This window comes from Haliotis rufescens, unplaced genomic scaffold, assembly GCF_023055435.1.
Source record: "Haliotis rufescens isolate VD_foot unplaced genomic scaffold, xgHalRufe1.0.p SCAF_2, whole genome shotgun sequence".
NCBI lineage: Eukaryota > Metazoa > Mollusca > Gastropoda > Lepetellida > Haliotidae > Haliotis > Haliotis rufescens.
The window spans coordinates 6493730-6520221 of NW_025963890.1; the positions used below are offsets into that span (position 1 = coordinate 6493730).

Genomic DNA, 26492 nt, shown 5'->3' on the forward strand with positions numbered 1-26492 from the left:
GCAAGTGTTTTCTTAACCAAACTTCTGAAGATACTTCTGGAAAGAACTTCTGAAAAACTTCACCATAGATTATTTTGTGGTCTAGAAACTAGTATTAACTCTCTCTCACTTGTGTTTTCTATGAATGAATTTAGTAAACGAATGAATGCAGATATCCATTTTAATTATTAATAATTTCAAAACATTTCAACCAAAGGCGAGGCAGGTGATACTTTTTTCTTTTTTCTTTCTGTGATGGTATCAACCGACTATGGGCAATGTTACTCCCCACAAATAAAAGAAAATTATAAAAATATTATTTTCCTGTCTATTCTGTTTTTTTATGCTGCAAAACAAAACTTCTTTTTTTTTCAGCAAGAATGCTAATACATAGTATATCATCTAGTTACTGCCAAGAATTGTTCTTCAGCAACCCATGCTTGTCGTAAGAGGCGACTCACAGGATCGGGTGGTTAGGCTCTCTGACTTGGTTGATGAATGTTCGTGATGTCAGACCGCCGTCAAATAGCTAGAATATTGCTGAGTGCGTCGTTAAACAACAAACAAACAAACAAAAGTTCCTGCCAAAATATATAGAGAGCAAACACTCCCTGACATAGTGAATACAAAATATTCAGGAACAGATATGTGTTTTATTTCAACCTATCGGAGCTAATTCATAAACATTAAGACATGTTCCCACAGTTAGACAATCATGACTGCTCGGGATACGAATAAATGTGATTCTGTTTCAACAAGTTAATTGGTACCACTACATTAGGTATCAAATTTCACATTTCAAAGCTTCAAAATGTCACTTAAAACTGTAAGGTTTCAAAACCGCTTTATCAGTAGATAATTTTCCCCATACATATAATGTATCGTCAAAGTTGTCCACGGTTGGCTCCATCACTACGAGTTCCCTGGGTAATCTTACAAATGAGCCGTCTTTGAGTGACAAGTGCAATGCATCACTGACCCTGTTTGACAATGGGATGACATTTTTCACCTGTGAAAGAGGATGTTGTTTTCTTGTCTCAGCGTCGTTTTCAAAATATGCGTCGGCTTTCTAAAGACATCACCATCACTGAGAATATAGCAGGGATAATTCCCCCAATACAACCTGACCATCTGTTCGTTGTCCCGAGATTGAGGCAGATAGTATGTATGTATAGCATATTTGAGATCAAATTAGACAGCAGCTGCTACACTATGACAGATGGCAGTAAGTTATGTCCCAGCTAAATGGATGTCACTGAATACATGTTGTGCATTAACAGATATTTCAGATTGAGCTTTGATTTGGTTCTTACAAAGAGTGAGTGAGTGAGTTGAGTTTAACTCCGCTTTGAACAGTGTTCCATTTATACCATGGCACATCAGCTTAATGAGGGAGGAAAGCCCAAAGTGATGCAGGTCTCAGACGTTTACCACTTTGGTGAAACCCATGAGCACTGGTATGTTGCTGACAAACCTAGAAAGTAATCGGAACGAACATGGATTCAAGTCCACGAACATAGGTTTCGGGCGGCCCAAGGGAAGGGAATTGCAGCACTTAGACATCTGGGCTAGCCACTTATAAAGAAGTTGTTGTCCATGAAAGTTTCATGTCTTTATGTTCCTTGAAGTTCTAAATGCTAATCAGAGAATATGATACATTAGCTACAAGACAAGCGAGATCTTAACAGAAGTTATTTAAGTAATGTGGCTCAGTGGTTTGTGCAGTCAGGATCTGCTGATTTTGGGTTTGAATCTGCCCTGATAATGATCCCTGGTTCATCAGCACCACACCCTGCTTGTGGGTTTTTACCATGGAGGGAAATACTGTGTCACTTTTGACCTTCTTCCAATATAAATATACCGTGACATCACTGATACCCTGTTATCCCACTCAATAAACCTTAGACTTAAGACTTATATCTTATGGCCCGCTTCTGTGGTCTAGTGGTAGAGCATCTGTAAGCAAGGATTATATCCTACCTAAATATTATCTCGGGGAAGTTTTACTCTAGAGTATAGTATAGGATAGGATTAAACACACTGGTATGGGTTCAAATTCACTAGGGAGAATCATCCTGACACTAGGAAATTTCATCCCCGGGATATAAAATAGGGTAGGATAATATTTACTCTTACACTCCACCTTGAGAGCGGAAGGTCTGGGGTTTGATCCCCGGCTGTGTCATACCAAAAGACATTAAAAGATGGTACTTGTTGTTACCCTGTCTGGCACTTGGCATTAAGGGGATAAAACAAGGACTAGTCAGATGGACATATTCATGTTAAACTGCAGCTTGGTATCTCAGTGGGCTAGCACAATAAATCAGCATCAGTCCACACCAGTACAAGCAGCCATACACACACGTACATGCACATCACTATATAAGTTCAATAATCTTGGACGCGACGTTAAACCTCACCTCACCTCACCTCACCTCACCTCACCTCACCTCACCTCACCTCACCTCGCCTCGCCTCACCTCACCTGTATCTTATGTAGAGATTGCCATGGTACAGCTGGAATATTGCTGACTGCTGTATAGAACCTTGAGTCTGGGCCCAATAACGTCATAAATGCCCCATTGATATTACTGTTATCGTTCTAACTTTAGAATAAATCTGCCCTTGCTATAGAAAGATAGGTGGTGTATTTGATAAACATTTTGCGGAAGCTGTCTCCAGCTCAATCTCATTTAAATCAGACCTTAGTTTTCGCTACCGCTAAACAAAGATCTGAGGACATCCCATTACAGGTCACGTCAGAACGACCTTTCGCGAATTTTGACCGACCAATGAAATGACTGACAAGAAATCGACATTAGCCAATCATAAGGAAGCTTTCTCTAGCTTTACGACACTAGTTTCAAACTGGCGACTACGCTTCGAAACATATTTTGACGTATTTTCGATTTAAAATATTAAAACTGATAAGAAGAACATTCTGAAAGGCTTATAAATGGCCTAGATTGTATGGATATAATCATAAATCCCGTAACTGTCGTTCGGAATACCCCCTGTTAAATATTTCCTAGTTGCATGATTAGAAAACACATTCCGACAGTCACTTTCATGATCTTCTAAGCTATGCTCTGATTGGTTGGATGAAAAGGTCATTCTGATGTGACCCTTAATGGGATGTCCTCAGATCTTTGTTTAGCGATAGCAAGAACTAAGATCTGAATTTAATGATATTGTCTCCAGCTAAAAGCCTGTCTGACCATAATTGCATTTGATTTGAAACTGGACATTCCCCAGGTTAAATTCATGAAAGCTTAACATTTGGGTTTTAGTAGCTTTGCTTTAAGGCTGTACTGAAAGATAAGTCCATGGATGTTTAGTAATTATTTCCTTCTGACAGGCAAGTCTCGATACGTGGACACTCCAGTCTCTTATAGGGACAACTTGTTCATATTATTTACATAATCTAGAAACTATGATCTAAACAAATAATTATTGCCTTAGAGACTTGTGCAAGTCTAAGGTTTTAGATATTACTCAGGAAGTTGAAATGACAAAAAAGACTGATTGATGTTTGCAAAATAAGAATATGCTTCTTTTCCTTTACTCACTGTACTTAAAGACCTTGTTCATTTATACAAGCCAGTATTTTCCCCTGCGTCCAACTTGAATTTTAAAAAGTGCAGAGTGGCTCTGATTACCACAGCAAACAGCTTTCTTTAAATATTGATCTTTTCATTCTGGTTATGCTGTGAAGAAACAAAATCAAATCAGCTGTAATGACAAATGTCTTTCATTTAATGAATAATCTATTAAGATATATATTGTAACTCCCCTTCCATGTAATTTGTCTCCATTCAACTTTTTCCCCAAAATGTATTTCCTAGATTGGAAATTCCAACATTCTTTGAAACCTTGCCAAATAAAACTGTAGATTTTGTTGGAATTGGTTGTTGAAAAAGGGAGGTGTTTTTGCTTCAAAGATGTGATAAGTGGAGTATCCAGACATGGCCGGGCCAAATATCGAATGTAAAACTACTCTAATAGGAACATCTTCCCTTTGAAGTAGAATTCTGTCCAGAAATTGAGAAAAACCTTTCATGCCATTGCTCTTGATGCAATCGAAGGCAGCTCGTACTTCCTCCAAGCAGAATCACACATCAAGACGTTCGTTATCACATTCATGAGGCGTGTGATACGATCTTTTGGGTCATGTTTGCAAAACGATTCATTAAGATCGGAAACGATCGGTCTAAAAATGGACCCTGGTTTAATCAAACCATTTGTTTCGTAAACGTATAAATTTCATTGAGAACTGAATGAGTGACCATTGACTGGACATTGTAGTGACCGAAGGTCTTACATGGGTCTGACTAATGTCGAGTGTAATAGCTTGTGTTACGACTTGGGATGGGGGACGTGTGTGCCAATTATTAAATTGATGCATTTGAGTCGTGAGCTAACATCGTTGTCAGGAACATCATATTGATTTGTTCTTGCAGGGTGTTCAGCTAACAATGGATATGACCTTCGGCACCGAGATTTTGGTGGTAATAAAATTAGATTTGGGGGAATGCTAATGCTGTGTAGTCTTCATGATTTTGTGACCTTTTGGGGGGATTTATTTTGTTTCATTAAAACAAACTAAGGACCTGTTTGACTTGATCATATTTTATATCAGTAAAATGAAATAATATTTTTAGTCAGAAGTGCTGTTAATGCGCTAATCAAGTCATGGCTGGAATCGGTAAGCTTCATCCAAGCAGTGTTATAAGGAGAGAACTTTGCTTTTTAGGTAGTATTTTAGTATTAGATGAAATTTTTAACATTTGACATTTGGGGACATAAGCTCTTTGTTCGCTTTCTTAAAAATCAGGCAAAGAAGATTCTTGTTAATAACCTGCAAAAGAGCTGATTTATTACATTTGAAACTCAATCCAAAGTGTCGTCTTTTTTTTTGTAAAAGATGTTAATGTCTTTGCTTTGATTTTGCTGTTGTAAATTCTGAAATTCTATTATGAAAATCAATTTCAAAGTAAACCAAGCCGATTTCAAAGATCTTGAAAGACAAATATCACTCTTCTGTCAAATTTCAATTAGAAAGACCCGATTCTTTTCATTCTGTAAGAAGATTCATATTGCGACATGCATTATGCCACTGCTTTGTTGTTGCCATGTCTTCCTTCTCCATGCTAATCAGACATTTTCTCTCGGCAATTAGGCGCCTCAAAATATCAATAGCTGTATTCTCAATGATGGGATGATCGTCTTATGTGATCAGATCCCCTGGTCATCCTGACCATTCAATGTGATTAAGTCAGCGCAGAGCTAATTGTGTCACGTTGTCCAGAGTGACCAGAGGTCAGATTTGTCCGTGACTGATGTTATAAGACAGGTGATGCGATTGGTGGAGATTGATGACTCTGGCATGTCATTCTGACCTCAAACGTTTGAAATTGACATGATATTCGTCATGAGAAAGAAATGGAGGTAAGATATGGAATGGATTTCTTTGTCGGGTTTGGTGAATGTGAATGTTTTTTATCAGTTTTCAGTGGAGTTAATAGAGGTTTGATAAAATCAAAATATATTTCTGTATGTTTTAATTAAGGAGTTGTATCAATATGATGGATGTATATATGACGAGGGAATATTTAGTATGAAACAGAGTGTAAAGTACTATTTCCTGATATCAACAAGAGTTTTTTAACTGTTGTTAGTTGGAATCCCGGGTGGGACTCAACCACCAGAATCAACTAGAATCTGTACTTTACTACGACATGGGTAAAATGTGTGAAGCCCATTTCTGGTGTCCCCCGCCGTGATATTGCTGGAATATTGCTAAAAGCGGTGTAAAACCATACTCACTGACACTGTACTTTACTACGAAAGTGTTTTCCCAAATATAACATTTGTTACATTTTTAGTTTAGTTGACTTAAGGGAACAAAACACATTTGTTTTACTTAGATCTAGATACTTAGACCTTTGATGATGGAATAAATAATTTACATGTGTTATTTTCTTTCAGACGTAATTCTAAATTAACATATCGTTTTCAGTTTCGACAGGCAGTTAATGCACTTTCGTGTCACTGGATTGTCTGGTCTATCACATGATTGTCTTGTCAAAACTTGATGGTTTACAGGCCTTCATCGTATTGCAGTACTACTGTGCGATGTCAGAAAACAAACAAACACTTACTTTTTTATGCAAATTGTGTGAATGGTGGGTGCTAGTTGTAGGGCAGGACATGCTTACCCTTTTTGCGAACACCTGGTGTCATCACTGATTTTTGGTGATTCTTTCATAACATTTTCACCGATATTTTGTCTGTTTTGGCAGACAATCCCTGACGTTAGCGTTTTATACAATGATTCCTCGACATAATGCTCCTCGATGTACCGCTACTCTGGATGCCGAGGTCCCAAAAATGCATGAAACTGATATTTAGTTCCCAGTCAAAGTACATGTGTGTATTTGTAAAAGAATAACATTCATGGTATCCGGCTGCATGTGATCGTAACCATTCTGCCTTTTGTTCCGGTTGTGAAAAACATATTGTACACAAACCTGGCATTATTCTCACATAAAATGTATTTCATTCTAGCAGGCCTTTGTTTCTACCTAGCTCCTTTCTCCCTGGTTTGTTTGTAAGCCTACTGAGTCACTGACAACAAAAACATTATGCACTACGCTATGCACATGTCACTTTCACGGAGGGTAGTTGTTTTGTTGTACGTCACTGTCACATTCTGCAGTCCTTGCGTAGGCTGGCCACCACTGCTTGTCTAATCGGATTTGGAGTATCTCAAACCAACGTCCTAGTGCTAATTGTGTTATGCCTCAGACAAGTCACAGCTTTGACTGCTTAGCTGGAAAGTTACCACAGTAGTGAAATTTACCTGCATTGTCAGTGAGCTTTTCTACCAGGGGAACGAATGCATGTTTCACAGTGAGGGAAATTAATGAGTTGTGTTCAGGCTGAATCAATATGAAATGTGACTTGAGAGTCTTCTTAAGTATTTAGTAAACTTGACCAGGAGTTATATTGTTATGAACAACGACTTCTTTACTGTACAAACTAGGGCTGTCCAAATTTACTACCTGGGTACCCAACCCCCTATTACCCAACCCTACCCGGGTACCCACTGCAGGTCTCAAGAGTTGGAAATTGTTTTACCACAGCCCTGGCCACAATTATTTAGATACATGTATCAAACGATCAGATCATGTGCACACTGAAGTTGACTGAAGCTTTATCTTTACTCAAACATAAACAAGTCAAAAGGAATGTGTGCATCGTCAGAAAGAAATGCAAACATTAGCGACTTGTAGTGTAACCACTGAGCTATAGTAAGTTTTTGTCATTAGACAATATATCATGTGACTAACCACAGGTCCACACAGGGTAGTCCAGTGGGTACCCGGGTCCTAGTCAGGACCCACCCGATCTGAGTACCCGAGTTACCTGTCCCAGCCCTAGTACATACACAATGTTTCAGGGCTACTTCTCGTTCTTCATCAGGTGAATATTAATATTTTCCTCGTACATTTCCTGACATATCATGACATGACAGAAATATTGTCAAAGTCGTGTTACATGACAAGTGGTCAATGACTCACCTAATACCGAGCACCATGTTATATCAGATTTCACACTAAGAAAAAAATATGACCCACTAATCTATTTCCACAAAAGTAGATCGCATTGAGTGTACTTATATTATAAGTTCCATTCCATATTCCATGCTTGTATGGTGTCAGTGTTTAACAATCAAGTAAGCCTATGCCCAAATTTGGAAAAATTAGCAAGCGAAATGTGTATACTGGTGTGGGCAATGAGTTGACATTTACAAGCTATTGACCTCACTGATAATAGACTGATGTAGATATCGCACATCCTGAAATGAATCACGACCCTGTTGTATGTCGCTATATATACACCTGAATGCTGGGTTTCTAATCTGTGACTCCTGCTCTGCTAATTGCAATGTACAAGGCAGAGGTTTGTGGTGTGTGTTGCGACGTAACTGAGTGTTTATAGAGGTTAGGATGTTCATCCCCTCTGAAATGTCCGCTACGACACAGGCTGTCATGTTCATTTCAGTGATACGTATGACTTTTCTCCATCCCCATTGCATAGAGGATCGGCATCATATGTATATATCCGTGTATTTGGAAAGGAAGTATTCCTATTTATGATCAGATACTAAAATAGAATTCAAAATTTGAATTTGTAATACACATTTGTGCAACGTTCATAAACAATTTCAAATGCTCTTTTGAGAAATTAGTAAGTTTTATGTAAATATGAAACATCAATGCCAGAGAATAACCAGTCTCGATTATCCGATCAAACATATTCCATTGGGTATGGAAGGTAAAATATCGGTGAAAATTATATGATGGATCACTGTAAGTCAGTGATGACACCAGATGTTCGCAGAAAGGAAAAAACAGTTTCGTACATAAAGAATTTGTTATTGATTCTAAGAAATGTTTTTTTGGTAGCTTTATTGTTAATGGGTTGCTGATTATGCTCAAGTCTTAGGTTCAACTCCCATATTGTGCATATTCAAGGTATTTTCCATGATGGTGGGACCAAAAAGTTGTGAAAACAGTGCAATGAAACACACTCATATTTTTTAAAAGACATGCTATGACTTAATACTAGACAGAAACTTACTGCATTAAGACAAATGAAAGCATTCTTTAATTGCTTCCAGTGGACATAATATTGTGCTATCAAAGGAAATAATCACAAGTGCATCTTTATGTAACTCATGGTGGGGTAGACTTGTGGTGAAAGTGTTTGCTCATCACACAGAAGACCTAGGGGCGATTTACCACATGGGTACAATGTGTGAAGCCCATTTCTGGTGTCCCCTGCCAGGATATTGCTGGAATATTGCTAAAAGCGGGGTAAAACTATACTCACTCACTTACGTAACTCATGACCTGACACCCCTGTATTTACCACTGGACCATCCCATATCTTTAAGGACACATGCCAGAGAGACAGTTCAGATTAGAAGGTGAGGGGTTAATGGGTAGATTATCATGTCCTCCTGGTTAACAGTCCACAGTGAACACAAACCTGCCAAGCCAGAATGCTAGGTGATTATAGACTTGTATTACATGCTTGATACAAACAACATGTCACTTCTAAAGGTTTACAATACTTGATTGGTGCAATTTACTTGTATTAACATTTTTTATATTTTCGTAGATCAAAATTATTTTTTGCAACTTAAAAAGCTGTATCAACAATGATTATTTTAGAATTCAGACTTCTTTGAATATAAGTCTTTGAAAGGCATTTAGAAGTGATACACATAAGGAAGAGAATTTATGGATGTCAACTTATTATTATGAGGAACACAACGTTTTGAAGTATATGCTTACTCTGAAACATTTTCTTCCTCATAATAAAGAAGTTGACATCCATAAATTCTCATCCTTTCTTGAAAAACAGCATAAGGCCCTGCAGTACTTGCTATCGATGTCCATGATACAGTCCATTATAGGAGCCGGGGAAATGGTCTTTGTTTCATTATGAAAGTGTTATCTGTGTGAAACTTCCTTACTTTTGAAGTTGAAGGAATTAAACCATAATGCTGAAGCCTTGATCCTGTTCAAAAGTATGAGAATGGCATCATTATCATCCTCATCACTGCACATAGACTTGCACAAGTCTCTGAGACAATAATTATTACTTTAAATCACAATGTCTACACACTGGCTGAAACATGTACATAGACTTGCACATGTCTCTAAGACAATAATTATAACTTTAAATCACAATGTCTACACACTGGCTGAAACATGTACATTCTCTGCAAAATGTCCCAGGAGCTCCACTGACTAATATGAAACCAACTGACAGATTTGTTTACTCTCGTTTTATTTCTGCTAGCTGAAACTGGAAAATCCATTTCTATAGCTATGGCACGAGTCAAGCCTGCTCAAAAAAGTACATTCTTTTATGCACAGGAATAAAAAGTATATTCCCTGAGGATGATAATAGCTTGTTATCTCACGTAGCATCTCCAATAGATGTAGTACAGCCATGTTGGTGTAAACCGACACCATAAAGTTGGATGTTTTGAAATACAGCAGGAAATAGCTGGCACTGCTTAAAACACTGACTAACAAAGACCAATCAACCAAACGAGTAATATCGTGGTATTTACAGTCCTGATTATGTAAAGTAGGAATCCACAGAAGATTAATGTCTCTCTGAGCAGGAAATAACAGACACTTGTCACATTTATAACCATGGTTCATTACATCTGTAAACAGGAGTTGTCTATTGCTGAAATGAACACATGCTTATTTCACAATAGCGTTGTCAATAGCCCGCCTGATGACGTACAGTTTGGTTTATGGGGGTAATGTGTGCTGGTTTTTGTGTAAGGGAAGTTGGTTTACATTGTCCTTGTAGCATAATCTGAGTAAATGTGGGTGTTCATTTCTAGAGTAAATATTTGGTTAAGATTTGAAAGAATTTGTAATTATGCATGCATCCTGGAGTTGAACAATTAACAGCTGCTTTTTCGGCAATGGAATGACTAATGTGATATATCATGTTATTATTAACGTTGACAAAGAAAAGGGTTAAAAACTATTGTTCCAGATTAATTGTATTCATAGATCCTTGATTTTTATGATACATAATTTCAGGATATGATAATCATAATTTGTTTTTCAAGGAAAGGACAGCATGTGTTGTCATTTTTGGCCTTCCTCTACACCTAAGTTTTATTATCCTAGGCCCAGACTAAACACGGATATATTATTGATAGCAGCAAGTTTGATGGTGTTATCTTTAAGGGGTGGTCGGGGAGCCTAGTGGTTAAAGCGTTCTCTCGTCATGCCGAAGACCTGGGATCGATTCCCGACATGGGTACAATGTGTGAAGCCCATTTCTGGTGTCCCCCGCCGTGATATTGCTGGAATATTGCTAAAAGGGGCGTAAAACCATACTCACTCACTCACTGTTAGCTTTAGACATATATATATATATATATATATATATATATATATATATATATATATATATATATATATATTCAGGTAACAGATTGTCTCTTACATGAAAAATGGGTCAGATGCAAAAGAATTAAATAAAGATATTTTGTTTTTGTTAGTTAAATCTCTGTGAAAGATAATTAAATTTGACAAGAATAAATCTAAATGACAGTTGATATTTTTCTTTTGTGACCTTAAAACAATTTTTTTTTGTAATGATCAGAAACTGTTCCCAGTTTATTTTTAGTAAAAAGTGAAATCTTGTAATGCTACATCGTGGGGTCCACAAAATTATGTTGAATAATCGGTAGTAAAAAAATGTTGTTCGTGGCAATATTAGACCATCAGGCTGATAAGGATTCTCCTGGGACCAGAAAGAGATTACTGAATTTGAGATAATGAAGTTTCACTGGGGTCATTGGGCCCCCATGGGGATTCAGGGTTGTAAAAGGTCCCCTTTAACCTATGTGTGTTGCACCAGTCGACTTAAGGGGTGAATCTCAAACCATAGGCTGAGACCAAGATAAGGTGGGTAGTCTGGCTTTGTCACTTGCTTGGTTGGTAGTGTGTCAGTGTACCTTGACAGTGTTGAGCGTCGCTTATTATATCAATCACTGGTTTGTCTGGTCCAGACTCCACTATTTACTGGCTACTGGCATAGAATCATAGCAGGAATATTGCTGTGTCACATGAACCAGCCAGCAAACAAACATCACTGAGTATGAATCCCTGTCGGAAATGTGTAACTGTAATATCTGTATTTTGTCATTGATATATATGTATATCCCTGTGTTAAAATGTCTTCCATTCATACATCATAATTTCAAGTACAGGATATTTGCCAGGAAGAAGCAAAGTAGGATTGAGTGGTTTATTACCAACAAGGTTTGAAGAAATGCTATTTAACCAGTGCTTCATGTCAGGCTAACACTGCAGGCCTCATGAACAGTTATGCATGTTATACCAACACTTGCCCTCCCTCTATGAATTGATTTTCAATTTCTATTCATATTTTTTTTTTTTAACAAGAGAATATTTTTATGGATGTCATTTAGGAAGTAGGTGCGTTCCAGCTTGTGGGAAAGTCTTCTGTTTCTTTGTGTGCTTGTAATGTGAGAATGTGAAACAAGGAAACACTTGCAGATTAGTCATTCTGGATTCACTGAAAACCTTAATCCAGTTTACAGTATCAGTAAGTATGTTATTTGCGTCGTTTGTCATTGAGGGAAAAGCTCTTGAATAATTTTCAACAAGATAGGTAGGAATTTTTATTAACATTTTAAGTTGAATAATGAGTGAAACTTAAAGGTACGTTCTATTTATCACTAATAGCAAGGAAACTTATGTATCACAGGTACATAGATACTGTGTTTTGCATCTGAATATACCTTTATTTGGTAAGGACAAGTGTAAGGACTTAAGGGATGTATGATAATACGAGCTGTTGTCTCCTTATCCACTGATCTGTTTCAGTAGAGAAGTTAAAGGGGCCTCACTGCAGATAGGGATCTACTTTATCTTAAGGGCATGCCATTTGGGAAAAGAGGTAATCAGTTTAAATTGTTCCTAATGATCAGGTTTGTACTTGAAGAACTGAAAATTGAATTCTTGATTTCATTAAATGAAACTGCCATTTCCTCTTTAAGTATCGATAAGCGAAGGCTGAACTGTAGCAGCATCAAAGATCATGTTACAGTTTGATGATGTGTGATAGGGAGACTGTAGCATGATGCACAGGCATAATGTACAGGGAAACTACAAGTCCATCAACCGGTATCCCTCCCTCATTACTGGAAATGTCTCAGCTTACCCTTTTCGTGAACACCTGGTGTCATCAGATTTCAGTGATCCATTCATATAATTTTCACTTCTATTTTTCATTTTATGCCCAGTGGAATCTGTTTTGGAATATAATGGAGACTGGTTATTCTCTGGCATTCTTGTTTTATATATACTGAACAAAAACGTGAGTGATCATGAATAGTTTTGAGGATATATTTATAAAATTGTGTGATCAGTCTTCACTACAAAATATATCCCCCAAAATATTAATGACCCCTAACTTTTTTGTTCAGTATATTATACCCATGATCCTTTAATCCAGGATTATTTTATAGAAACAATTTCCCAGGTAATGCTTTTGTCCAGATTAACAGATTTTCACTGCAAATTAAGATTAAAACAATGTCTATTTTATGTTCTATGTTCATAAATCTTGTAGGAGATTATTTGACTAACATCTAGTCTCTGAAATGAACATATCGTACATAAAAAAACAGTTGTTCAGTTATCTTAATAAAAATATAATAAAAAGGAGCCCAGTGACTCTCTTCATTTTCAGATACTGCAGTGATCTAGACTTGCCAAACATTATAGACTTGCATGGGCTGTATTTGATATATATTTGTATCAGGGTCTGTAAGACAGACTAGGAGATTATTAGAGTATGGCGTTTCTGCTGGGGTGCTCAGGTGCAGGATTCTCTTGTACGTTGTTGTAGTTTTGTAGTTAATGTTGCATGATTCATTAATATATGACTCTTGCAGCTGTGTATGTGTCAAACTGTACTCAAACCACAATGTTTATCGGCAACATTGTTCCTCCCTAGTGGATGTGATAAAAACTACATCTTGTCATGCTTGATCAATAGCTGTGTGATGAAAAGACGGCAAGCCGTATCAAAACATTGTCAGTGACATTATGAGGTGAGTGAGGTTATGATGATGCAGTGACGAGGAAGGAGATGACATTGTGATGGATGGCACCTGTCACTGCTATTGACATGACATTGTTATTGACATCGTCAGGCACTTTGTCGGGCCATGCAGTAGTTTGTATGTTAATTACGGAAAGGAAGATGTCTTAAGGGGTCCTTAAAGAGCATTAGCAGTGCTACATTGAGACATTTGTGAACTAAATGAGAAGGGGAAGTCAAACCCATGTTGCCTTGTTGAATGCTGCTGCATTAAATGACTTGTATGAGACGCTTGTGAAAAAGATTGGAAGGAAAATACAGCCCTGATGTACTCCATGTTGTGATATGAGAACAACAAGTGTTGGGTTGTGAAGACAAGAAACGTTTTTAGATAACAACTGCTTTATTGTTTGTTCTGTTTATTTCTTTCTCCTTCATTCATCTCATCTTCAAACTTCTAAATGCCTGTCATAGGATTGAGTCGTTAGTTTGGATATTGGAAAACAGTGATCAAAGGGGCAGCCTCGGGTGTGCTTATTGGTTTGATTTAAATTAGCATAGACAAAATTGCGTAAGCAGTTTTCCACAGATGAGTCTACTATTGCTTAATATTAAAAAAAACCTGCTACTGTGCTTTGGTCAAATGCATGGTCATTTCTAATATCTTTTTGTTGGTATATGTCAAGTGTTTCTTTCCAAAGAGGTTTTGAGGATAAACAACATTTCAAAATCAAACCTAACAACATTTTTTCTGACTCATGCTTCTTGATATGTTTATTCACTGGTAGAAACTGTCATTACTTGTTTGAAATAGTACCATATCCCAGATATTGATAACTGTTGTTCTCTTGAGAAGAAAAGGAAACAGGTTCATCAACCAGAATTTATAATTTAACTACTATACAATGCAATTAATGTGCAAATTCAAGTTTATTAAACAGATGATGAAATGTAGCTACTACAGGATGTGCTATTGTTATGAATTATAGTTTACTGATACTTAGAGATTCCAGTCTTCTGTTTCTGATCTCTTTGAACAAGTGATGGAAGCATGGAATGGTCTTACTCACTCACTCACTCACTCACTCACTCACTCACTCACTTTTGGAGATTTAACGTGCGCTTTCCGACATTTCGCACACGGGCCCACCAGGCCATTAAGTGAGATTGCCAAGGAGGGTGTGTCCGAAGGGTGAGGAAGTTCAGTGAGATTGCCAAGGAGGGTGTGTCTGAAGGGTGAGGAAGTTAAGTGAGATTGCCAAGGAGGGTGTGTCTGAAGGGTGAGGAAGTTAAGTGAGATTGCCAAGGAGGGTGTGTCTGAAGGGTGAGGAAGTTAAGTGAGATTGCCAAGGAGGGTGTGTCTGAATGGTGAGGAAGTTCAGTGAGATTGCCAAGGAGGGTGTGTCTGAAGGGTGAGGAAGTTAAGTGAGATTGCCAAGGAGGGTGTGTCTGAAGGGTGAGGAAGTTCAGTGAGATTGCCAAGGAGGGTGTGTCTGAAGGGTGAGGAAGTTAAGTGCGATTGCCAAGGAGGGTGTGTCCGAAGGGTGAGGAAGTTAAGTGAGATTGCCAAGGAGGGTGTGTCTGAAGGGTGAGGAAGTTAAGTGAGATTGCCAAGGAGGGTGTGTCTGAAGAGTGAGGAAGTTAAGTGAGATTGCCAAGGAGGGTGTGTCCGAAGGGTGAGGAAGCCTGGGGGTCTTTAGGGTTGATTATTTTACAATTTTGAGAAATTTGTAAACTTGGGGGAACTAAGGGAGGATGTGGATGTGTGGTTTTGGGGTTTGCATTTTATTAGTTTTGATTAGTGGTGGTTTTATATTTGTAGGTTATTTATGCAGCCTAATAGTATTTGTATAACAAGCTGTATTTATAAGCAACTGTCAACAATACGTATTAGGATCCATAGTTATTTAATTTGGGCGCATGTGTAATTGTACTCCTGGAATATCTGTTTGGAGGAAACTTTACACTTCCTGATCAACATTGACTAGAATGTTTAGTTCACCCAACTGGACATGAGTCATTGTCTGGTGATATGTCAAGGATGTGGGGGTTAATTCCTCGTCATTTGTCCTCTGGTTCAAATGTCAAAGGTGTTGACGATGTCTACTGCAAACTGACACAGATCACGCAGGCAGTTCAGGAGGGCAATGAGTTGTACCTAGTCACTGACACTGCCATCAACAATATATGAACATTTATGTTGCATGATAGGTTTGCAAATAGGATTTCCTTTTGTGGCAATTGTTTTTATATGGAGTGAAATCACTTTGCAGTTTGTGCTCTCATTCATCTAGGGGTGTACAGTTACAGAAGGAAGGTATGCATGCCCATGCATGTAGCTTCATTGTATGTAGATGGGTCACATACGTTCATTTTTGAAGTTTTCACTTCTCCCGGGAAGCAATTTATGTTTAATGAAAAATATTCTTATGCTATATAAATATAAGAATTATTGTGCATGATCTGTTTAGAATACTTTGTTCAATTTTTATTAAATTAATAGATTTTATGAGACTCCACAATGGATACCATATTTGACATAATAAGCGCCCAGGGCACTCTCAAAATTAGAAATAGGGGGCTCTTATTAGAATATTATTTTGGTGAAAAAAACAGAGTTGAAAGATAAATTTCGTGGTTTATGCTGACAGCCTGAAATGTTTATGTAGGACAGATATATTTTTCCAGAATTTAATTGCCCATAATTAAGGGTGCATATAACACATGATTGCGTATTATACGCGAATAAATGTCCTGTGTACATTGATCAATCGGAAGGGGTGCTAATTGGGATTGTTCACTAGCCAATATCTTAGCAAATGTCGCCCTGGACGCTTATTAGAGCGGGGCGCTTATTATGTCGAATACGGTATATGTTAATGATGCACATACCCAGGTAGTCACTGCATGATAATACCCAGGACCTTGTTCTACAAATATAAAATGGCAACACCAGAGAATAACCAATCTCAGTTATCCGCCAAAACACAGGTTCCAATTTGGTTGTAAAAAGGCAAGCCGTGGAAATTATTTGAATGGAGCGCTGAATATATGTTTTGACACCAGGTGTTCCCAAAAAGGGCAAGCATGTCCTGCCCTGTAGAAACAAACAAAGCAATGCTAAAGGTTTTGAATATCTTCAGTCTATTCTAAAGAAGGTTGCTACTGTAGTCCAAATGTTAGTGAGTGAGTGAGTTAGGTTTAACACCGCTTTTAACAGTATTCCAGTCATATCACGGCGTGTCAGCTTAATGTGGGAGGAAAGCCCGAAGTGATGCAGGTCTCAGACATTTACCACTTCCGTGATACCAATGAGCACTGGTATGGTGCTGACAAACCTAGAAACATAATTGGGGCGAAACGTGATTCGAACCCACAATCATAGGTTTCTGGCATGCCCAAGGGACGCAACTCTGCACAGTGAATCGCGGTGCCTTAGACGACTGGGCACCCGTGCCCCTCCCCAAATGTTAGGACCACTTTGTGAACCATGGCTGAGGTCAAAGAATGTTGCCTACTTGTTTCAGATATGGTGATTTATGAATGGTTCCACTCTTATGTAGGACGTATTATTTATGGCTGATATTATTTTCAACATCATTATTGAGGCTGAAAGGACTTCAGTTCATTAGCAGCTGTAAATGAGACATTTAATATTTTTCTTCCCAGGTTGAGATTGACCGTAAGAAATGCCACGACCTTAGGCATATTGACAATCCAGAATGAAACCTACTTTCCACACGACTAAGATGGAGTTATACACATGTGATTAGACTCAGCAGCCTTGCACTGTTGTAGAAGAGAGTGTTTGGTATAAACCAGCTTGGTACATTGATTTGTGCAATTTGCATCATTGGTGTTGATAGAAACATATTTCAGAACAGTGTGATAGAAACATATTTCAGAACAGTGTGATATTGACATCAATGTATGGCAGTTCAGATATTGATTCATTACATTATTGTTACAGATCCTGAATATATTTCATGAAATAGGCATTGCCCAAGAGAAATAGAACAATATGTTTGACATGAATAAGCCAGCTATTGGCGTTGTTCATGGTTACGCCAACTTGAAATGTGTGTTGCTGTGCTATGTACAAGACAGGGATGAGGGAGCTAGGGAGGCTGACATAATCCATTTCTAGCATCCCCCTCCACATCATATTGTCGGAGTGCTCTGTGTAAGAAATAGACAGTCTGTTAACATCAGCTCGAAATGAGCCATACCTTGGATCAGTCCATTTGATATAGACAAGTCTATGAACAGCAGAATATCTTGGTGACATTAGCTCGAAATGAACCATCCCTAATGGATCAATGCATTTGATATATACAAAACTGTGAACAGCAGAATATCTTGCTAATATTAGCTCGAAATGAGCCATCCCTAATGGATCAATGCATTTGATATAGACAAGTCTATGAACAGCAGAATATCTTGGTGACATTAGCTCGAAATGAACCATCCCTAATGGATCAATGCATTTGAGATAGACAAGTCTATGAACAGCAGAATATCTTGGTGACATCAGCTCAAAATGAACCATCCCTTGGATCAATGCATTTGATATATACAAAACTGTGAACAGCAGAATATCTTGGTGATATCAACTCGAAACTCACATTATTGTGGAGCTATGCGTTGGATGTTGACAAGTCTATGAACATTAGGAAATACTTCAGACTTGGAAATGAAAATTTCCCGAAAACAATGTATTTGATATAGAAAAGCCTTTGAACATTAATAGCAAACTGTGGGAACACAAGCTATGAGATGTGTAGTGCCATAAATCAAGGACTTAGATATAGATAAGTTGCATAAATCAGCACACTACTTGGGTGATATTTACTTTGAGATACGCAGGGCCAGAGAGCGGTGTTTTAGATATGTACAAGATCGTAACACCAACAGACTATGTTGGTGATATCAACCTTCAAATGCCCATTACGATTGAGCAGTGGTTGGTTTGGATGAGTTAGGAACAGCAGCCAATAGGTCAATAGAAAGCTGATCTGTAATCTGTGTACAAACCAGACGTTCCTGATGGTAAATGACTTCCAGGGTGGGTGTTAATCTGCTATAGCACTCGCAACAGTAGGGCTGATCTGCAGGGAGAGAGATAACAGAGTGATTGGCTCTGAAATGGATTAGTCGTGTACATTTCAGCTACAGCCTGTCTCAGTGAGGCTCATTACAATGGCGTTCTTTCATTATCTCACTCAGCAATTGCTTCACAATGCATGGTACAACATTTGCATGATGGGACATTTTACTGCTATCTGGATTGAGATGCTATGAATGAAAAGGAGCATCTTTGCCAATATATCCTACTGGGGTTTTGTCATTGCTAATTTAATCTCCAACACTAATTTTAGGATTTCCCTTCTTTGGAAATCTTTAAATGTACTGACTGATGTTTCAAATGTTTAAAAAAAATTCAAGCACGTTGTAGAAATCTTTTTAACTAGTTGTCATATAAGTGATAAAATTGGAGCAAGAAATTGACATTTTAAGAGAAATCTACTTGATCGGCAGATGAAATTGACATTATAGAGGGAAGAAATTGACATGAAAAATATTAAGACTGATATGATTCTGAGTTTGTATCGATCTATGTTTTATAAAGATACAATGTCTACCATGAGAAAGGTATTTGGAAGGAAGTAGCAGATGTCTGAAATGGAAGACAAGCTCGTTTCTTTTAAAATAACTTCCAGTCCGCATTTCATCAAAGTTTTGAGATAGAATTTTCACATGCCTCCCATGTGCTAATTGTTAAATCCCAGCTTTCAAAATACCCATGATTCCCTGTTTTTCTTCCACTGAGAGGGCGCCGGTTGTCTCTGCTTTGTACAGACGGTATCAAAGAAACAACCTTCCATTCCATGCAATGTATCACACATGGCAATTGATTTTCTATGAGAAGTTCACCAGATGATTGTCTAGAGTAGATTCTATCAACTACAATGAGTAGTTGGCAAATAGCACCAGTTGCTTTTTTGACTCATTAACATACTATCGAGCTTGCTTGCAGGACTGGAAGAGTTATGTTTACCTTTTTCTATCAAACATGGAGATAGTGTTACGATACTTTGATCTTGATGTATACCCATGTCAGTCACAAGGCATGCTAGGCTTAGTATTCATAGAGCAGTTGATTACAAATGTCAGATATTGATATTTTATGGATAATAAGATTTTTTAATTTTAATTTTAGTTAAAAGTCCACCCATAAACGTTTCATATTAAAGTCATTTAGTTCTCCAAACACTGGGAATGAATTTCAGATGGGAATAGATCCCTATGCTTGTTATAAACATCAGCTGGTACCGATGTTACAGTGTGTCACATGGCTGCTGTTGTGGGTCATTGCTCATGCTATCAACCACTAGTTGTAACTCTGATCCACACTGGATTATTTACAACAAATTGAATATAGCTGTATTATTGCTGACTGGTGTAAAACAACTGACCTATAGTCACTGTTCCTAGAGAATGTGTAGTTGGTATCAGTGGAACCTATGTTCAAGAAGTTTGGAATTCACTTTTATGTGGAATAAATCATTGTAAAATGGTTCCCTTCTGACAGAAGGAAAGATTGCAGTTTCCATGGCAACCATACTTTACCTTTTACTTATGCAGTTTATTTCCATAACCATTCAAATATGTTTTCCCTTAAGATGACATAACTTCATTTTGAGACCCATTGAGTTTTCATATTTAAACATTCACTATTTCCCATCTGATAACCTTACAAAAAAGTGCCCTCCAAGTGTGAGTTCTATGTGACTTCCACACTAGTTGATTAGGGTACTTGTCAGTGATGGTGCTTTAATCACAACACTTGTCAATGTTTTCTTGACCTTCGAACTTGGCATCGGGGGACTGTGGCAAATGCAGTTGTCCTCCACATGGTAGGCATTTCGGCACCATTGTGTTTGATTTTGGGGCCACGTGTTTCGCATGCAGTTTGCAAGTCGGAACCAATCCGCGCAACATGCACAGGCAGGCTTTAGGGGCTGTGGAGGTTTTTGCCAAGTTTCGGTGTCCAGCCATAAGTGTCAATCTAGAAGATCGGCATATTTCACTTGCTAATATATTCCACATTATTGCCTGCCTGGTAAATAACATGTTTTTGCTTTTTGGAAATATTTGTGGTACTTTACAAAAATGTTACAGTGTTTTGTTTTTTTCTACATGACCACTTGAAGATTTTTGTTATCATTCATCTCATGGAGATCAAAACATGTTAGCTGAAGATTTCGATTGAACTTGTATGTGTTAGAAGTATTGATCTGAAAGCTAATTTCAAAAAGACGGAATTTGTACTGAAACAATTTTGCTGCACAGATTATTTTCTCCTAAAGAAGTCTTTTGTTATTTTCAAATTGATTATTTACTTTGTTTTCTCCAAAAGAAGTTTTTTGTGTTATTTTCAAATTTATTATTTATTGTTATTTGCCAAAGAATAACAGCAAGGATATAGTAAACTAGTTTTATTTGCTCAGTAGTCTCTGATGTGATAATCATCTGAGAATATGTTTGGTCATTTTTTGATTATGTTAAACTACATGTATATGCTAGTTTTGTTGATCTGATTGAATATGCCTGTGTAAAGTTCAGCTGTTCTGCAATTTGGAACTAAAATCATTCATTCTGTTTAGCCGTAAACAAGCTTTTGAATCCAGTATTTGCAATGTATGGTGCATTTTGTTTGTGTATCAAACAGTTTATGTTTTTGCATCTGGAGGCAGAAAATATGTAACAAATATCTTTTTTACATATCAAATACTTTTTGTCAAATGTGCTTATATATTTTTCTGGATGTTACCCTGATATCTTCTCTTGTAGATAAGACTGACGATTTCTAACAAATTCCAGATTTTTTCCTAGATATACAACTGGCAAGAGATTTATTGTATGTTTTGTGTACTGAAAGAGGCATTGACGCAAATATTGCCATTACTTTACCATCACCATCGTCATGATGTACAAAACTCACATCCCTAGTACTAAGTCCGTCCATCCTAGCTGTGCTGCTGAAGAAACACACAACTAATTGTCATGTACCCTTTCTGTTTGTATCAACGATTTATCCAAGTTTTATCATCAACAAGACAAGCATTGCTGTCATTCGTGTCCTCAGTTTACCATCGTCAGCTTACTACTTTCCTCATCTGTTGCTTTACTGCTTTGTTATTGATTAGAAAATAATATTGATCTATGGCAAGGAAAACAGGTTTTTTGGCATGGTCTCCAAAGAATGTACACTCCATGAGCAGTCTGCTAATGAAACACATTTCCATGCCATGATTTGTGAACTGGGAAAGCACAGGGATGAAACATTGCCTGTGTTGAGATATGTAGTATATGAAATGTGCATACGTGAATGCATGTGATGAGATATGTAGGACGTAAAACGTACGTATGTCAGTGGCAGTGTTAGGCCACCATACACACTGATACATCTCGTTGGTTAGTGTTGCGAACATACTCAGCTGTGTAGCTGTGTTGTTCTGGATGTGTAGAGAGATAGTCACTGACAACCAGTTATTCCATAGTTTACCGGTGCTTTAGTTTGATGCTGTTGGTTGGTTTGTTTGTTTATAACGCCGCACTCAGCAATATTCCAGCTATATGGTCTGTAAATAATCGAGTCTGGACCAGACAATCCAGTGATTGATATCATGAGCATCAATCCACACAATTGGGATCGATGACATGCATCAATCAAGTCAGCGAGTCTGACCACCCGATCCCATTAGTCGCCTCTTACGACAAGCACAGTCGCCTTTTACGGCAAGCATGGGTTGCTGAAGACCTATTCTATTCCGGATCTTCACAGGTCTTTAATGCTGTTAGTTGGGTGTGTATTACTTAAGATTCTTGTCTTTGAAAGGCATTTAGAAGTGATACACATAAGGAAGAGAATTTATGGATGTCAACTTGACATCCATAAATTCTCTTCCTTAAAGATTCTTACTAAGTCTTGTGACGATTTTCTTTCTAATATTGTTCTTTGTTAGTTAATCCACAATTTTCCGATGCCTTATTTTCAATTCTGTTGAAGTGTGGGTATTTCACTCACTCCCTCTAATCTGTACATTTAGCAAGATAAGATTTAACCTGGGAAGGGGTGCATGTAATGTATGATGATTCAATGATGTCATTATAATCCACATTGTACATTTTAGTATGTGGTATCTCAAAATAAATTGGTGTTAAGCCCATCTCACTTACTTAAAATATGGGCGGTGGGGTAGCCTAGTGGTTAAAGTGTTCGCTTGTCATGCCGAAGACCTGGTTTGATTCCCCACATGGGTACAATGTGTGAAGCCAATTTCTGGTGTCCCCCGCAGTGAAATTGCTGGAATATTGCTGAAAGCAGCGTAAAACAATACTCGCTCACTCACTTAAAATAAATAAATAAGAGCGTGCACATTTCCATCCACATAACCAACCATCTGTATAAGAGTTGGTAATAACAATTACATGTGTAGTACAAATCTTATAATATTAAAGATCCACACAGACATTTTTAAGAATCTTTTGTTTTATCGGATAGACCATGAGTATGTGAAGCCGGGTGATGCACTGGCTCCAGCCTTATTATTAATGTTCCCGTAATTGTAACATGACAAGACAACATCACCGGTCGCCTGATTACTGCTGTTAACAAGCACTTGTCATATCCAAGATCAATCAAGTCCATCATTATGTAAACCCAGATTTCATCAATACAAGTGCATAAGAGTGGCAATGGGTTTCTCCAATCTTATGCAATCCTAATCCCCTTTTGTCATGTGACTAATGAGGGCTCAGCCATTGCATGTTGTTACTTGATATGCGGGAAATGCTGACACATGCCAATATTGTAATGGGAATTAAAAGTTTGATTATGAATGTCCTCTAATGAGTTATAGTCATGCATGGGGACAGTAATTGATTTGGAGATGAAATCCAGTATATAGCTTCGATAAGGTTTTGTCATGTTCGAAGGCCATATCCTCCCCATTAGTCTGTCATACAGACCCTAAAACAAATATATCCAATACAGCCCATGTAAGTCTATGCAAGTTTGGCAAGTCTAGATTACTGCAGTGTCTGAAAATGAAGAAAGTTTCTGGGCTCATTTTTAATTATATCCTATAATTATAATTTAACAACTGTTTTTTCCTGTGAAATATGTTCATTTCAGAGACTAGATGTTAGTCTACCTCCTCATCAGAACATGACCTTCTAGAAAATGATGCTCTTGTTTATAAAATTGAAAGAAATTTACAACAAATAAAAATAATTTACATAGAATGCAATGCAAACTAAAACATTTATGTAAGGACTTATGCAAGATAGAGATAATCAAATAACAAATGAAAAAGGATATCATTATTGCTCAGCTTAAATATTTCAATTGGTGTTTAAATTTCTAAAACAACATGTATCACAAAAGATTGCTGTGACATAAAAAAACAACATGAGTATACATGTCCTGACTGAAGAGTAAAAGCACCCAGTCTCCCAACTGAGTTATGCCAGTTATGAGCAATTTGTATGAGACACATGTAAATATGACTGGAGGGAATATGCAGCCCTGGTGTACGCCAACTTGTAATTAGCTTCACTGATGTGGAGGTCCAATTTTTGTCTGTCTATCGTCTCTGCCTGGCGCTATTGTTTTGAGGACTGACCTACACCGCCTCCTGACTTTATGGGAGACAGGTGGGTCGACATGCGGCAAATGGTGGCCAATCGGAATGATATCTGGTGAGAGGAAATGTGCTAATCAAAACAAGAGGTTTTTTGCAGAGGGAGGGAGGGTTGTAAGGCCTTGTACTCTGGGAAGTTCTTTGTCAGCGTGAGGGAATGGATTTACATGTTCTGAAGGTAATATTTTTGTGACGCCTTTGTGGTAATATTTATTAGCAGTTGTGGTTTACATATCAGTTAAACTGTTGAAGGAAAACATTTTGTAGAAACATATCATTGGTACGTTCGTTTAAAATACATGATAAATATTTTTATAGTTCTTTTAATGTGGTGCCCTTTTGGTAGTTACTTTTTTTGTGTATGTTGGTTAAAGTATTCATGACACATGAATGAAAGGACAGTTCACTACTGTTACATGCGAAAGAAATATAATTTAGACGATCTAAAACACTTTAAAGACTAACATTTAATATCATAAATTGATAGTTGAGAAAAAACAATAAATCCTTGTGTTGTTTCTGTATATTTTCATATTTTTTATGCCATTATGTGAATGAAATTTTCAACCATTCACAGTGGTACCGTGATGCCTGTTGTAAGCACTACTACAGCACAGGTTGTAGACCCATGTGATGATGCCCGTCAAATGTCAGGGGTTAATTTCACCATCTAAGTAGGGGGGAAATGTGTTAATGAGAATATGAGGGGGAGTGTGTGTGATTATCTTACACGAGTGGCATTCTGGCATGCCAAATTTCGTGTCAAAATATTGAAGTTCACTCCTGCTGTAAATCAAAATTAAACTAATAGAGTTGTAATATTGCTGAATTTAATAAGCATCGAACCTTTCAATATCCTATATAGTTTAATATGTTTGTGATAGTGATGGAAGTTAATATCGCTGTCATCACTATAACTATTGTCTTCATCTCATATTCCTGGCTTGGCACAGTCCTTTGAAATGTACACCATGAGATAAGCAGCATAATGGCAGTGTCTTATCCTTTACTGCTCAGTTTGTACATTTAAACAGTTTTTCTTACTATGTTCTATGCAAAATGTCTGAAAATATTAATTTTGCAGTGATTCTAAATTAATTAAATTAAGAACAATAAAACCAAGGACATGTACTTATTAATGGGGGAGAGTTTCAAATATGTATTTACTTTAAACATTCAGAATTTATTGAAATATTTGAAGAATGAAGTTTTTAGCTGTATTGCTAATCAATTTCAGTTTGAATTGTAAATTTTGTTATATAGGTACAGAAGCCTAAGCTTAGTTGCTGAAATTATAAAAAGTAAATTTATTGTTTTTATTATTTTCTGAAAAGATAAAGCTATTTTTCATTTTTTGACTTGAGAAACTCAAAAACTACTGCTTGGATTCTTTTCAAATTTAGGGAACAGTTTCCATACTGACAGAAGAGGCGCAGTGCAGTTTGTTTTTGATGTATGTATTTGTTTTTCATGTTTTGAACTTAGAATTGTTTATTACTTCAAGATTTGTGCGACCTTTTACTTGACAATAAACTTCATGGATTCTTCTCCAATTGGGGGTAGAGTTTCTATACCAATAGGAAAGGCGCAGTGCAAAGTTTGATTTTGATAAGTGGATTTTCTAAGAAAGTATTGCTTTTTTTCATGTTTTGAACTTGAAAATATGTTGGAGTCGGTCGGCGGTATTAGTGAGCCCTGCTCACTTTTTGCCTTGTTTTTAAAATACTGACATGTTTTTATTTCTGTATTCCCTGTTAACTTACAACACTGTGCAGCCAGGGAACTGCAGAGTTCAGCATATACAAGGGTGCACTCTTCCTTGTACTGTAATAGAATAATGGCAAGCTTGCAACATGAACGTCTTATACTATATCAGAGAGGTACAGAATTATAATTTTTTTTATAGAAATCAATTCTTTTGATGGTAATGCTAAATCATAGATGTATGATTTTAAAAGTATAATAAATATTCTGTGTACTGTGTATTTGGGGAAATCACCTTTTCCAAGTCCCCCAATAGCAGCAGCATCCGTGTGGTACAAGTGGCTGGGAGTTGGCTATCTGAGAAACATGTTCAGCCGACTTGGCCACATGGCACCATTATCAGAGACGATATTG

General features: G+C 37.3%; 1 protein-coding gene across 4 annotated transcripts in view; it reads left to right on the forward strand.

Annotated features, from left to right (window-relative positions):
- The window catches only part of LOC124147954 (adhesion G protein-coupled receptor L3-like), an 82814-nt gene that overhangs the window by 15107 nt on the left and 41215 nt on the right, over positions 1 to 26492 (forward strand). Inside the window, exon 1 of one of the 4 annotated variants that reach the window (XM_048399549.1) lies at positions 24534 to 24552. The exons of the other annotated variants lie outside the window; for them this stretch is intronic. The gene's annotated coding sequence lies outside the window, so the exon portion shown is untranslated. Of the gene's footprint in view, positions 1 to 24533; positions 24553 to 26492 lie in introns of those variants that run through there. 4 annotated transcript variants of the gene reach the window in all.